Source organism: Equus przewalskii, chromosome 3 (genome assembly GCF_037783145.1).
Source record: "Equus przewalskii isolate Varuska chromosome 3, EquPr2, whole genome shotgun sequence".
Taxonomy (NCBI): Eukaryota; Metazoa; Chordata; class Mammalia; order Perissodactyla; family Equidae; genus Equus; species Equus przewalskii.
The window spans coordinates 5,364,757-5,378,080 of NC_091833.1; the positions used below are offsets into that span (position 1 = coordinate 5,364,757).

A 13,324-nucleotide genomic window follows, 5' to 3' on the forward strand; every position below is an offset into this window, starting at 1 on the left:
TAAGAAGGGGTGGGCTTCCTACAACCCATTCTAGTAAGACACAAAATTATTTGAACAGTAGCTTTAACAGCCTGCATCAATTTCTTTAAATTCAAGATCCCTATTTTTCACCACTTATCCCTTAGACAAGTGTTATATATAATTGAACTGAGCTCCAGGATCAGACCCAGAAGTAAGAGAAGCCATGGGAGAAAGGGAAACATGGGCTCCTCCTTTAAAATAAGAAACCTTCACAAAAGCGGCTCACCTTCTTGCCATTAATCTCACCCATCTCCACTCTTAAAACTTAGAAGGATATTTCGTATCTTCTATAATTCTTTTTTCCCCCAAATTTATATCCACTTTCCAAGACAGAGGACAAGTGGTGAAATAAGACACACTCACAGAATCATCTATCCCAAAAGCTGGTTGTCTCCCCACAGTGTTACTCTTAGGTTCATGTCATATTAGCAAAGGGTGGGAGTTTAACCTCTAGAAACTGATCCATTAAATCTAATTTCTTGATTCTAAACACATTTCTTCCCCCTCTCTTCCAAAAAGCTTTTATTAAATAGATGATACGTTTTGCAATTTATGGCAGTTTAAAACTAAACAAATAATCAATCCACTGACTCCCAGTCCAGAGAACTTCTATTAGTCTATTACATAATATTTAATAATTACATGTATTATTTTGTGTGTAAATCATGAGGAACATAACAAAATGAAGACTTGTGAGCCCGTACCCAAGGTAGACCACTATTGTGTCTAGCTCTGGGCTTCTTTCCTATCCCACCTCCCTGCCACCTCATCTCTAGAGGCAAGATTTTTCATTGTTTTTTTCTTTTGTTTTTTACATGTGTGTCTCCCTAAACATCTCGCTTAATTTTACTAGTCTTTGAACTTTATAAAAATAGCATAACACTAAATGGTGTCTCTAATGGCCTGCTTTGTCAGAAAATTTTACGTTTGTAAGACTCATTCATGGTTGGTACATGTAACTGCGATTCACTTATTTTCTTTGCTGTGTAATATTCCTCTGTGTAACTATACCCTAATTGATTTAAATATTCTCATATGATGAATATTTGGGTTGTTTCCCATTTGGGCTGCTCCAAATATTCTTTTAGATGTCTCCTGGTGCATGCATCCAAGGATACCTCTGACACACATGCCAGGGAGTGGAATGCTAAATCCTAGAACATGTAAATGTTCAATACTACAAGACAGTGCCAAATTCTTTTCCAAAGCAGTTGTAGCAATTTACATCCCCGCCATCCTCTTCTGCGACTTCTGTTTCAGTCTTGTAGAAAACCAAGAACAGGACTGAAAGAATGAGACAGAGGATGAAGCAGTGTTTGATATAAGTTGGGAAGGGGTGCAAAAAAGAGAATTGTGCATGGGGTGCTGCCCACACTGGGCAAACCAGACTAGAATCCTCTTCCTGGCTGTGTCTAATCACTCTGACCCAGTCCAGCCCACAGCCACAGGCAACCCATGAAAATCTACCAGGGCTGCCTGGTCCTCAGAGCCCTCCCCACACTTTGGCTCACACCTGCTCTCTTGGCAGGGCTCATAGTATCTGTCCTTGTTCCTGAATATAGTCAGTCTACAAGGACTTCTTGAGCACCCACTGTATGCCAGACACTGGAGGTGTAGGAGGGATAGAATAGGCAAGGGGCTAGCCCTTACATTCCATTGGAGGGAAACAGATAATAAGCAAACAAAAAAAGAGTCTGGATTGTGACCATTGTCATTTGTCGTATTTATTTCCTTGATAACAGATGAAAAGCTTGGGAAAATCATCCCACGCAGAGAGCAAATAGAAGAGCCCTCAAGAGGGAAAGAACTGGTATGACCAAATGTCAGAAAGGAAGCCGTGTGGCCAAAGCATTCCAAAAAAGCAGAGTGGTGAAAGAGGAGACGAGACTGGAGAAGTAGACAAGAGCGAGACCTCACAGGGGGCTTTGTAGGCCAAGGTAGTGACTGAGTAGCACGGGGTCGGCTGGAGAGAAGCAGCCAGATCCAAGACAGATCCATCCACAGGAGAGAGAGAGGTTGGCAAGTGGAGGTAGGGAAAAGGCAGAAATGGAGGGTGACTTCTACTTTTTTGGCTTCATCAACCGAAATACTCCCCTCCTGCTTTTCACTTCTTGGCAATTGATTGGTGCTAATGCTCCATGTGGTCTAGATTCCGCATTTCCCTGGGGCACTGCTTCCAGGATGGCTGAAGGGGAACAAAAAACAGCAAAAAGATGATTTCTTCATATTTCCACCGACCCATCCCCAAGTTTGACCTCTTCTCTCAGTGTTGTCAAACAAAGCCGTGGCATCAATGGGAGAGCCCTAAAACGTGAATCATGGCCCCAAACCTGCTACTTCTTAGCAATGTGACATATGGAAAAGTTGCTTGACCTGAGTCTCTGTTTCTTCAGAGGTGAAATGGGGTGGGCACAGGTAGACTTTAAACACCTATTGCACACCAGGCACTGTACATACTTCATCTCTTTTGATCTCGAGAGTAACACCATTCTATGGAGGAGAAAGCTGAGGCTGAGAGATGTTCAGACGGACTTTCCCAAGGCCGCAACACTCAGATTCTAACCAAGGTTCTCCCGGACTCTACAGAGCGTTGCCTCAGGGATATCATGAGCACTGCACAAGAGAACATGCGCAAAAATGTTCATTAAGCTGAAGCGTTCTTTGCGAACGCAAGGTGTAATTACTCTCTTTTAAAAACTCGTTTTAAGTTGCTCTCCACATACTTTCTGCCCAATGAGCTATTTGCGCCTTCCCAGCTGCTGCTCGCACTTTCATGAAGCCCTCCGCTCGTATAATTTCTTTTGCCCAAATACTCTCCCCATCTTATCGACCAGGTAATCTTTTATTTAGTTTTCAAAAAGACTGACTCAGTAATTACTTCCTCTCAAATCTTTCTTACCCTTGTCCTGAAAACAAGATTGATTATCACTCCTTCTGGATTCTAACGGTACCTAACACATACAGAATATCTATGCAGTATTAGCTGTTGACACAATAATGCATTAATGTCCACCCCAAAACTATGGAACTTCAAACAATAGTTTTTGCTTGCTCAGAAGTCTGAAGGTTGGCTGAGGGTTGGCTTTTCTAGGCTGAGCTCAGCTCCAAACTGTATGTTGAATCCAGAGCTGCTCCATGTAAGTACCGCTTCGAGCTACTCCACGGAGGGAAATGCTTCTCTAGTGGCAAGAGCTGTAAAGTCAAATGGCAGAAGACATAGAATCAGGGAGTGGTGAAGATTTGAGGTCAACGACTCAGTCTGTCACACACACCTATTAAAATGTTCATATAGTCGTTCACTCAGCAATCTCTTATTGAGCACCTACAATGTGGCAAGCACTCTTCCAAGCTCTGGGGACACAGCAGTAATCAAAACCAGATAAGGTGCCTATCTGCATGGAGCTAACACTCTGGTGGGAGGATGCAGACAAACAGGCAAGGAAGATCATTTCAAGTGTGTTCAGTACAGTAAAGAAAATAAACCTAGACATAGGCTAGAGTAATGAGAGCAACAGTGGGAACCAAGGTGGTCTGGAATGGCCTTTCTGAAGAAATGACTTTCGAACAGACACTCCTAATGAAGCAGAGCTGGTCCCAGAAATTATGTAGAGATCTGGGAAAAAGCATTTCAGGCAAAGAGATGTCTACTGTGTCTGAGGAACAGGAATATGTCAGTGAGGTATCAAAATCACCTAGAAGGCTTGTTAAAACACAGACTGCTGGGCCTCAGCCCCAGAGTTTCTTATTCAATAGATCTGGTGTGGACGCACGAATTGCATCTCTAAGTTCCTGTGATGCCAATAGTGCAGGACCACCTTTTTGAAACTAGTGTACCTGTATGATCAAGAGAGTGTGGCATAAGATAAGACCATTTAGGCCGTGATAGAGTTTGAGTGTTGCAGTGTGTGCAGTGAGAAGCCACTGGAGGACATTAGCAGGGAGGGATAGGACCCAATTTAAGCTTATTAGATCACTCCGGCTTCTATTTGGAAAGAGAGTCACAAAGGAACCAAAGTGGAAGGAGGAAGTTGAGATGCTTATCACATCCAACCATCAGTTCCCCAAGGTTCCTACTTGGAGTGATGAGGCACATGGTGCTGCCACCAAAAGAGAGGAGAGTCATAGCGGAGAGAAGGGTTGGGAGGGGGGTGAGGTCAATTTTGAACTCTATTTGAAGTCCCTTTGGGATATCCAAGACCATCGTGTTGCACAGCTCCAGGGGTACCACGCACACTGCATTTAGTGTGCACAGCAGCCCTGCAGCGTGAAAGCATAATATGACAATGTGAACAGCCTCCCCTGGGATTGTTTAACATGTTAGCCCTGGAATATTCTCCCTCCTCTGAGCTTACATTCTAATGAGAGGAAGCAGACAATAGGCAAGCAAGATACTTTCAAGTGATTTAGTGCTATAAAGACAATAAACTCTCACCTCTGTAGGTCTGGACCACTCGTGTTGCTGTACTCCCTGACTACGTGGCTGGGCATCCTAGTGCTGTATTCCTAGAATCTGCTTGGTTAAAGAAGACACACAGAGAATGGTAACCTGTAGGTAATGACAGTAGCTAACATTTATTGGCATCTATGATGTGCCAAGCATGATAAGCTCTTGTCACGTATTAGTTCAAACAATAATTCTATGAGATGTATATAATGATTAGCCCCATTTTACAAGTGGGAAAATTGAGGCTCAGAGTGGTTTAGTAATTTGCCAAAGGATACAGAGCTAGGAAGGGACAAAGCTGGGATTCATGACCAGGGAGTCTAATTGCAGAGCTGGTTTTGTACCCACTCAGCACACTGGTTCTCAGTTACTTGCTGGCAGAGTCTGTCTGAAAGGGTCTACATCACCCTTACCCCTGGCCGGGCTCCAGGATTACCAAAGAGAAAAATCCAGCCTTGCCAAGGCCAATGTTCTTTGCCAGTAAGTAGCTAGAACTGTCAGAGTGTCTATAGCATTAAGAAAACCCCATGCCTGAATCCATGTGCCAGACCTTTTACACGGAGAAAATATGGACATTTTCTTTTAATAATGCTACAGAGAAATAATGAAATGGTAGCATTACAAAAGCATAATTAGGTCTTCAAAAAAAAAATCCCCACTGGAGTCCTATAAAAAGACCACAGGTGTTCGTCATTATTTTTTATTTAGCAGACAGTTTTAGCCATTGTTTGTTTTTCCCCCCATTTATTAAGTTCTGGTATTTTAAGATGATTTGTGTATAATAATAACAATAATTTCCCGTTTGCCTGTCAGTTGTGAGCCACTTTAATTACAGATATTCATTTTCACAAGTTAACTTGGTAAACACGCTCATTTGTTATGTTCCCTGTTCATTAAATCAGTTAGCACAGCTAGTAACTATGTTAAGTATCTCACTGTTGGGTTTCAGCAATGGATCTTCATCGGTTTCCAATACTATTTCTCACAGAGACAGACAAAGGCTTCCTGAGAGTTGCTTCCTGTTGGATTGGAGATGCTGAGTCTCTATCTCAAGAAAGCCAGGTGAGTGAGGCCCCACAGAGGCCTCTACTGGGGACTTTGTGCATCAGAGTCAAATTCATTAATTCGGACTAGAGTGTAGTACTTAGTAACCAGAGGCAAGATACAGGATAAAGGAAGAGGGACACTCTAGCGAAAGAGACATGTTTAGAGCATGTCTGACCACAGCCCTGACCTTGGACAGCTCCCCACCACTACCCTGCAGAGGAGGGGCTGCATGACCATAGTTGTGCCAAATGACCTTGACCTCTGGCAGCAGCTAGTTATTTCAAGGGTGGACATCAGAGATCATCAGTGGTCTCACTCAAGCAAATGAAGGAGAGATGTCAAGTTGGAGATATAAAATTCAGAGAGAATCAGGGATGAGTCTCTGAGCCATAATAGCCCCAAAACACACATGAGCTGCTGTTATGGAAAGGTATGAAGAGATTAATGAAGCAGACGTTCCCTGGCAATGAGAGAGCATGCAAGCAGCAAAGAAAAGCAGACAAAGAGAAGGTCATCTGAAGACTTAGCAGTTTCCAGAAACTCAGCTATTTGTTTTTTTGAGACTGCTGTGCATCTTTATAATAAACTAGCTACTTAGCTAATTTAGTGGGTCTCTGTTACTTACAACAAAACACCCTCTGACCAATGACTTTTTAACCATGGTGACTGGGATAAAGGTGGTTCCACTAAAAGTGTCACATCTGGCAAACTCCAATTTTTCTAGGAAGAAACTATGAACACCAGTACCTAGGTCATCAGACACCTGCCGATTAGATGTTTCATTCAAAATTTTCCTTTAAGCAATGGAGACCACAGCTAGACTGACATGTTAAATCAGAACTAAGGGAAATAGAAGGGTACAAGCTCCCAATAACTAAGTCACAAGGCTCAAGAGGAAGTAGTTCATCTGCGATGTGAGTCAGGATGAAGGAATTTGTGTCAAAGTGCTCAAGAGTGGATATTTAATACAGAATAAAAGTTCCATGAGTTGACCGTGGTCAATTCTTTTCATTACTCTATGTTGTTTCTTTTGTGGCCATGCTGAGCTTTCCTAAAAGAGAAAGATCTATTGGTTTTTGCTGGACAAACAATGATGGGAATGAGAAGAAGCTTTGATGTAAGCACGGGGCAATTAGGGAAGATGCTATTTAGTCATGCTGAGTTTAAGGTGGGTCATGTAGGTGGAGGTGTCAGATGCTGAGGGACACCATGAAATCAGCATAGGCAAAAGCCACCATATTGAATAAATACAAACCAATCTGGTAAGGATTCTTCAAAAGGCCCCAAAACTAGCTCCATACTATTTTGTCCATGATACATGATATCACTCTACATTTCCTTCCCTCGTTTGCAATTTCAATTCCTCCTTCATTGACTCTCCTATCTGCTCATCATATGCCCATCTTTTGGCTTCTCCTATGGGTCTCAGTTATTCCTGGATTCTTTCTTCTTCCAGAGAGAAACCCCTAGGTCAATGCTGGAAATACATGCTGGAATTCAGGGGACAGCTGAGTGTCTCATGCTCTATCGCCAGAGGTAAGGATGCAACACAATCTAAATCACAGGGTCATTGGGGTACAGGGTAGATAGAGAAGGTATTTTTGCAGCAAGTACCCCAAAAGGAGGTGGATGATGATAGGATCTAGAGTTTATGTGAAGGGTTATAGTCTTGGGAGAGAAAGAAACTTGAAACGAAAGAGAAATGTTAAGGTAAAGCAGAGGAGTAATAAAGGGTCTCCCTTCAGAGACTCTCATCTTCCTTGTAAAGTGGAAGTGTGCTGGGAGTACAGGGTTCAGAGGTAAAATTACAGGCATGAACAGAGTGGCAAATATTTGAAGAAGGCAATGCCTGAATACTCAGAAGACTTGCTTTAATGAGCAAATAGAGTCATTTTAGTGCTGGAGCTCTGTAGGTTTTGCCTGCCCTGGATCCATTTTCCCTCCTCTGATAACAGCATCTTGTTTTGATTTGGAACCCCCAATAGGTATAGACTCATTGGGACTGTCAATCAAAGTGTCCCACCCTTGCCTAAGAGGTGGGCAGGTGACCCAGGCTAGACCAATCAGAGGTCTCTCCCTGGAACGGAATCTTGAGCGCAGTAACTGGAAACTCTTGGTGCTGATTCACTCTGATGGTGACTCCCAGAAGGGACTGTCCTTTAGTTCCTGCTCTCCAAAGGTACGGAGAAACTCTGATTTCAGTCTTTTCAGAGGGCTAGTTCTTCAAGTCTTCCTTTAATTTTGTGAACCACCCACTACCTTCCAAGAAGTTCCCTTTTTTGCTTAAATTGTTCAGAGATAAGTTCTGTTGCTTATCACTTAAAAACCCCAACCAAGGCATAAGTAGTATACCAGTGTTAAATAAAAAATAACACTTGGCAGAAAGAATTAAGATTTCCAAAACCAGGGTTCCATTCCCGGCATTGCCACTACCACTAAGACACTGGGCAAGTTTGAGCAAGTCCCTCAAGCTCACTAAGCTTCGTTTCTCACATCTACAGAAGAGGGTGAACTGGGAGCTGCTAAGATCCTTTCTAGCTTCGCAGAAATAGCTTTTCTCACATCTCAAGTACTTTCAACGGTCTCTACTCTCTATTCTCTGCCATCCACTATCAAGAGCCTCAGCCACTGGGCTGAGGGAACTTTAAGCAAAAGAGAGAACAGAAGCTTCATAGCCCATTCCAACAGCCTTCGTGAAAAGAATTCCAAATCCCATATGATAAGCCAGTTTTGTTAAGCAATATAAGTTTCATCTGATTTCATTATTTTTTCATTCTTTCATTTAGCATCTGTGAAGTATTTCCTGCATAGATTTTGCTTTCTTCAGGACCTAAAAAAGGAAGTCTGGACATGATCTCTGCCCCTTAAGAAGCTTGAAATCGAATTGAGGAAGTACATGAAATCCCTACAGAATATTTCCAGGAGAGCAGGAATCACGTACCCATCACCTACAAGGTGCCAAGTATACAATAGGTGCTTAATAAATATTTGTTGATTGAATGAGGCACAACATACATGCACATACTGTTATGTAGATTATAATGTTAAGAATTCAGAGTGGTGAAAAGAAGATGAATATTTATTTTGCAAATTACATAAAAGTTTAATATGGGTTTCAATTCTGAAAATGTTACTCAAAATAGACCAATTGAAGGATGATTATTTGCATTTCAAAAAAGAATATTCCTAACTTAAGAAAATTATATAAAGAGTCCAATATGTTTAAAATAGATTTTTCTTTGTGTGAGAGTTTAAGAACATTTCTGTAGTAAATGAGGCTAAACCTGAACTTGACATGCCAAAACATAACTTCGTCCAAAAACTTTGGTCTGTCCCTTAGATGCCAGCGTAATAGAATTTGACATGCGGCAGAGTTAAGCAAATGGAGTTGTTAAGGCCTGCGGCCCCTCGCCAGGACTGTCAACACTTAGAGGTCTGAGTAACACAGGGGACTTTTGTTTCAAGAGGCAAAGTTCACCCTGAAGATCACAATCCATTAGGGAGTAACGAGAGCCTTCTGGCATGGCCAAGTGGACGAGACTCGGGAAAACCCGAACAGTGAATGCAATAAAATTAAAATGCAATGGGGGGGAACTGCCGGGGCAGCAAGCGTAACCTTCTTGGTGTCTTTAGCAGTGTTAATGGATCTACTTATGGCACAGATGGTGGTTTTCAGAAAAGTCATTTTTTCTCTAACAAATTCATGACTAAACTAAAAAGACCACTATCAACTTCATTATGCTTTCCAATTGACTTGCTTTAAGGGTTATTCTTTTATTATAGCTCTTAAGCTCCCATTTCTTTTTGAAAGTACTTCTTTTAATACCAATTTTCACAGCACTAAGAAATTTAACACTCTTCAGTGGTTATATTAATGGCAAGGAACTGTTGCAGGCTTGAGAGAAGCATGGAAGACACTGCTATGGGACTGGTCATCTGTTATCTCCTCTACCACAAGTTAGGGACCCACATCCTAGGGGGCACAATCAGGTTGCCACTGCAAAGAGTGGCAATGAGAGAAAAGTGGTGCCACACATCCTCGGGGAAAATATTCTTCCCCCCGTCAACACGAGGGTTATGGCACACAGTGTATTCCATATTGCTCTTTGCAAATATGGTTCTACTGCAAGCCTCTCCTGTCCAATTGTGCCCAGTTAGCTTTGTCAAGTGACCAGCAGGTCTAATTTGGGGTTGATTGCGCAAACAAATCCATAAGCAGTTTACAAACATCGTGAGTAACTGTAAACACAAAGATAAAACGGAGTTTGCATAACACAGGATCAGCCAGAGTTCTGTATTAGGAGCCAACCAAACAATTCTGCTTTGTTTTTGAAGTGAGATTGACTTGGACAGAGACCAGATTCATAGGAATGAAGATATTTATTGTAATAGTATTTGTAAGAGTAAAAATTGGAATGAATTTCCCAGCAATAGGGAAATAATTAAATATATCTGCTCAGCTATTAAAAAGAAAATAAGGAAGAATATGCGCAAATAAGCAAAATCATTATAATGTTAAGAGAAAACCCAAGAATATCTATAAACAAGATAATACAACTACATGAAATGCCTGATATATAGGAAAAGGACTGGTAGAAATACGTTAACATGCCACTAGTAGTTGTTCTCAGGTGTGGCATTATGTGCGTGTGTTCACACACTTCCATTCTTCTATTTTCCAATCTTGTTACAATGTGTTTATTTAAATTCATATTTTATCTCATGTGACAAAAGGACAGTGACCATTCACATGGATTTTAGTGATAGAAAACTTGTTTTCAGTGATTTGAATTCTGTGTGAAGGCCCCGCTCCTATGGCTTTTGAACTGTTCGTAACATTACATTGAGAACTCACATTTAAGGTCAAAGCTGGGCAGAGCAAGGGCCACACGCTCCAACCCTTCCATTTCACGGGTGGAGAAACTGAAGTTCAGAAGTTCCTCACCTGAGATCTGGAAAGATATTCCTTCCTTCAGCTTCCTCATCTCTCAACCAGCTCATTCCTTTCAAGGCAAATGCTCACCCGTGGTAGAAACCTGCAAGACTCAAAACAATTAAATTAAAATTTAGACCCCACTTAATCGGGTGTGATCAATTTTTTCACTATATTTTGCCATTAGGTTTCAAAACAGTCTCAAACTCAGCTGCTAATTGGCTTCAAGGAGACAATGTTGGCAATGTTTCATAATTCTCAATTTGTCGGACATCTAACAGGGCCTCCAAAGCCCTTTTATTCTGTGACTTACTCCTTGGCATGGGGGTCGTGTGATGATGTGTGAAAGTGGCTGCAGTGTGAGGCCTGTATCCCTATCTGGCTGAGAAAACTGCGGAATCTTCCTTTGCCATATTTCACCATGACACGGCCTGTACACAGTAGCGGTGTTGCAGGCCTATGGAGAACAGCAGAGCGCGCTGCACTAGCTGGAAAACAAGAGCTGGAGTGGAACACTGAAAACTTTGCTTGCTTAGACTATCCTATCCTGGGCGAGGAAACAACATGTTGGAATATCTGAGGAAAATTAAAGTGCTTTTCAATGAAAGATTGAATTTTTTGAGAAAGTTTTCTTCCCTCTCTTCCTCAGAGCCATTTCCCCTTTGGAAATGGAGAGCTATTATTTTTTATTCAACCAGTCTTTAATTTTTGTCTAATGTGAAGAAAGAACAGTGATCATTCACAAAGAGGTTTTAATGACAGTGAAAACGGTTTTGTGACTGATCACTTCAGGTTGCGCATCCCCCCTGAGGGCCTACAGATTCTGTCCACGCCAGCCAGGGGCGGGCCTCAAGGGCCTGGTGGGGGGAGGGGGGGGCGGTCCTTGAACAAAACACAGGAACAAAGGGCCACAATTAGAGGCACCTTTAGAGAGGAGGAGAAATAAAGACTCAGAACTTGAAATATTTGAGCAGTTTTGAATGTAACTTTAAACTTTTAAACTCTCCTATCATTTCTCATATCCTGATTTTTAATGAGGAATATTGCAGATAAAGGGATATATAAAAAAACTCTGAATGAACAATCAGGAGCGTCCTTGACAGTTGGAGACATTTGAAAAAAGCTACATCTATCTGTAATTCAACGTTTTAGTTAACACAGTGTTGAAGTATAAGAAAAAAATTGTTCTTTGTCTCAGGTGCAAAGTTTCTTGCTAAATTAGATGAATGCAGTATTTATCTCATTTCAATTCCAATCTCCCAGCACGGTTTTCTCTGCAGCAGGGTCCGAGAGAGAGTGGAGCATCACATACCGTCTTGGAAGGTTTTCCTCTCTTTCCACGACTTCTAGGTTGGCAAGGGGGTTAACTGATATTCATACTCCAAACCTCCCAATTAAAAGCCTACAAAGGTACACAAAAGGCCTCGAGTGTCTACAACACTGTAAACCAAAGATTGCAGTGGGAGGGGGAAGACTATAGACCCAAAGACAGAGGGGATTGATTCTTGCTGTATGATTAAGCAAGACTGATTCAAAAACACGTAGATACTCTCTGCATCAAAAGAGGATAGATAGCTCCAAAGAAGGTAAGAGAAATTAACTTTCCTTCACTACATATGGCCCAACTCTATAGCCCAAGGGCAGAACTGACAGAGAAACAATCACCCATTCTTCCGCCCCCACAACTCCTAAACTAGACCCCCAACCTTGCCCTTCTCAGCTTCTCTCTCCCCATCCATTTGGAGACATCAAAGCCCAACATATAACATGACATGGAAGAGAGTAGACGAGGTCGAGCAGAGGTGTTTTTGCAGCTGGAGCTACACTGTCTTCACAGGAGTAGCTCAGAAACAGGCATGGAGAGCAAAAAAGTGCCAGGAGCCACAGAAGGTGTTGGAGAGAGGGTAATTTTCACTTCACACACTGCTCAAGATATTGAAAATGATCTGTGACTTAAATTAGACTGAAACACAACTTGTAAAACATACAGCTCAATGGGAAATAGGAAATTGATTTGTTTTGGTTAAAAAATCCATATAAAATACATGCAAGTGCACATATGCATGCGTGCACAAACACGCACACACATATACACCACTCTTTCAACCAAATCTTTATCACAATTAAGGTGAAGGCAAAGTCTTGGAGATGAAAGCATGAGACATGATGTTGATTCTTAGGAAATAGAAAAGCTCAAAGAAACAGCAAAAGCATCAGTCTGAACTCAGTGCTTGGAAGTGATTTGAAACATCCCTCTAATCTGAACTGGTAAAAACTAAATCCTGGACAGTGTTAGGGGATTTCAGTTCTTAGCTTTAAATAATTGTCTAGTAACTCACTTTGGCTACCTCCACAAGAGTTTCCCAAAAGTGACACGTTGGTCTTAACGATTAGCTTTCCATTTGGCTCCACTTCCTCATCTGAAGACAGGAATGTGATAATGACATTTCTTGAAAGACTACAATAAAGAGAAGACGTTAAAATAGCTCAGATGTTCTGCCTGGAACATTCTCCAAGGCCAAGAGGAAGTCATACTGGTTTATTATACAGCTGAAGTGGCAAATTTGAGAGGAGTTGGAAAGAAGTCCCCCCTCAAATCTCATTTTGCAGATAGACATACTAAAGACAGGCAAGCAAAGATACATTCCTAGATACTGTGGATTCTGAAATGCCTGGCATTCCTCACTGTGCTTTTAAAATGTAAGAGTATAAAAGTTCTTAGGAGGAGAATTGCCTTGGTGGAAGAGTACTGATTAAGAGACCCAAGTCACTTTATTCTTTAGGAGACATTTACATAAGAACCATCTTGGTCATTCAGGTTCCAGAATAGCCATTGGTATGAGTACTACACAAAAAAATATGTTTCCAGGACTGATCTG

At 41.6% G+C, this 13,324-nt stretch overlaps 1 long non-coding RNA gene across 2 annotated transcripts in view; it reads right to left on the reverse strand.

Annotated features, from left to right (window-relative positions):
* Positions 1–1,720: 1,720 nt before the first annotated feature.
* The window catches only part of LOC139082630 (uncharacterized), a 49,306-nt gene continuing 37,702 nt past the window's right edge, over positions 1,721–13,324 (reverse strand). The window contains exons 2-6 of one of the 2 annotated variants that reach the window (XR_011538837.1): positions 10,458–10,548; positions 4,454–4,531; positions 3,074–3,213; positions 2,479–2,634; positions 1,721–2,206 (exon numbers count right to left, since the gene is read on the reverse strand). This is a non-coding gene — a long non-coding RNA (uncharacterized lncRNA). The remainder of the gene's footprint in view (positions 2,207–2,478; positions 2,635–3,073; positions 3,214–4,453; positions 4,532–10,457; positions 10,549–13,324) is intronic. The other variant, XR_011538836.1, reaches the window with a different exon arrangement.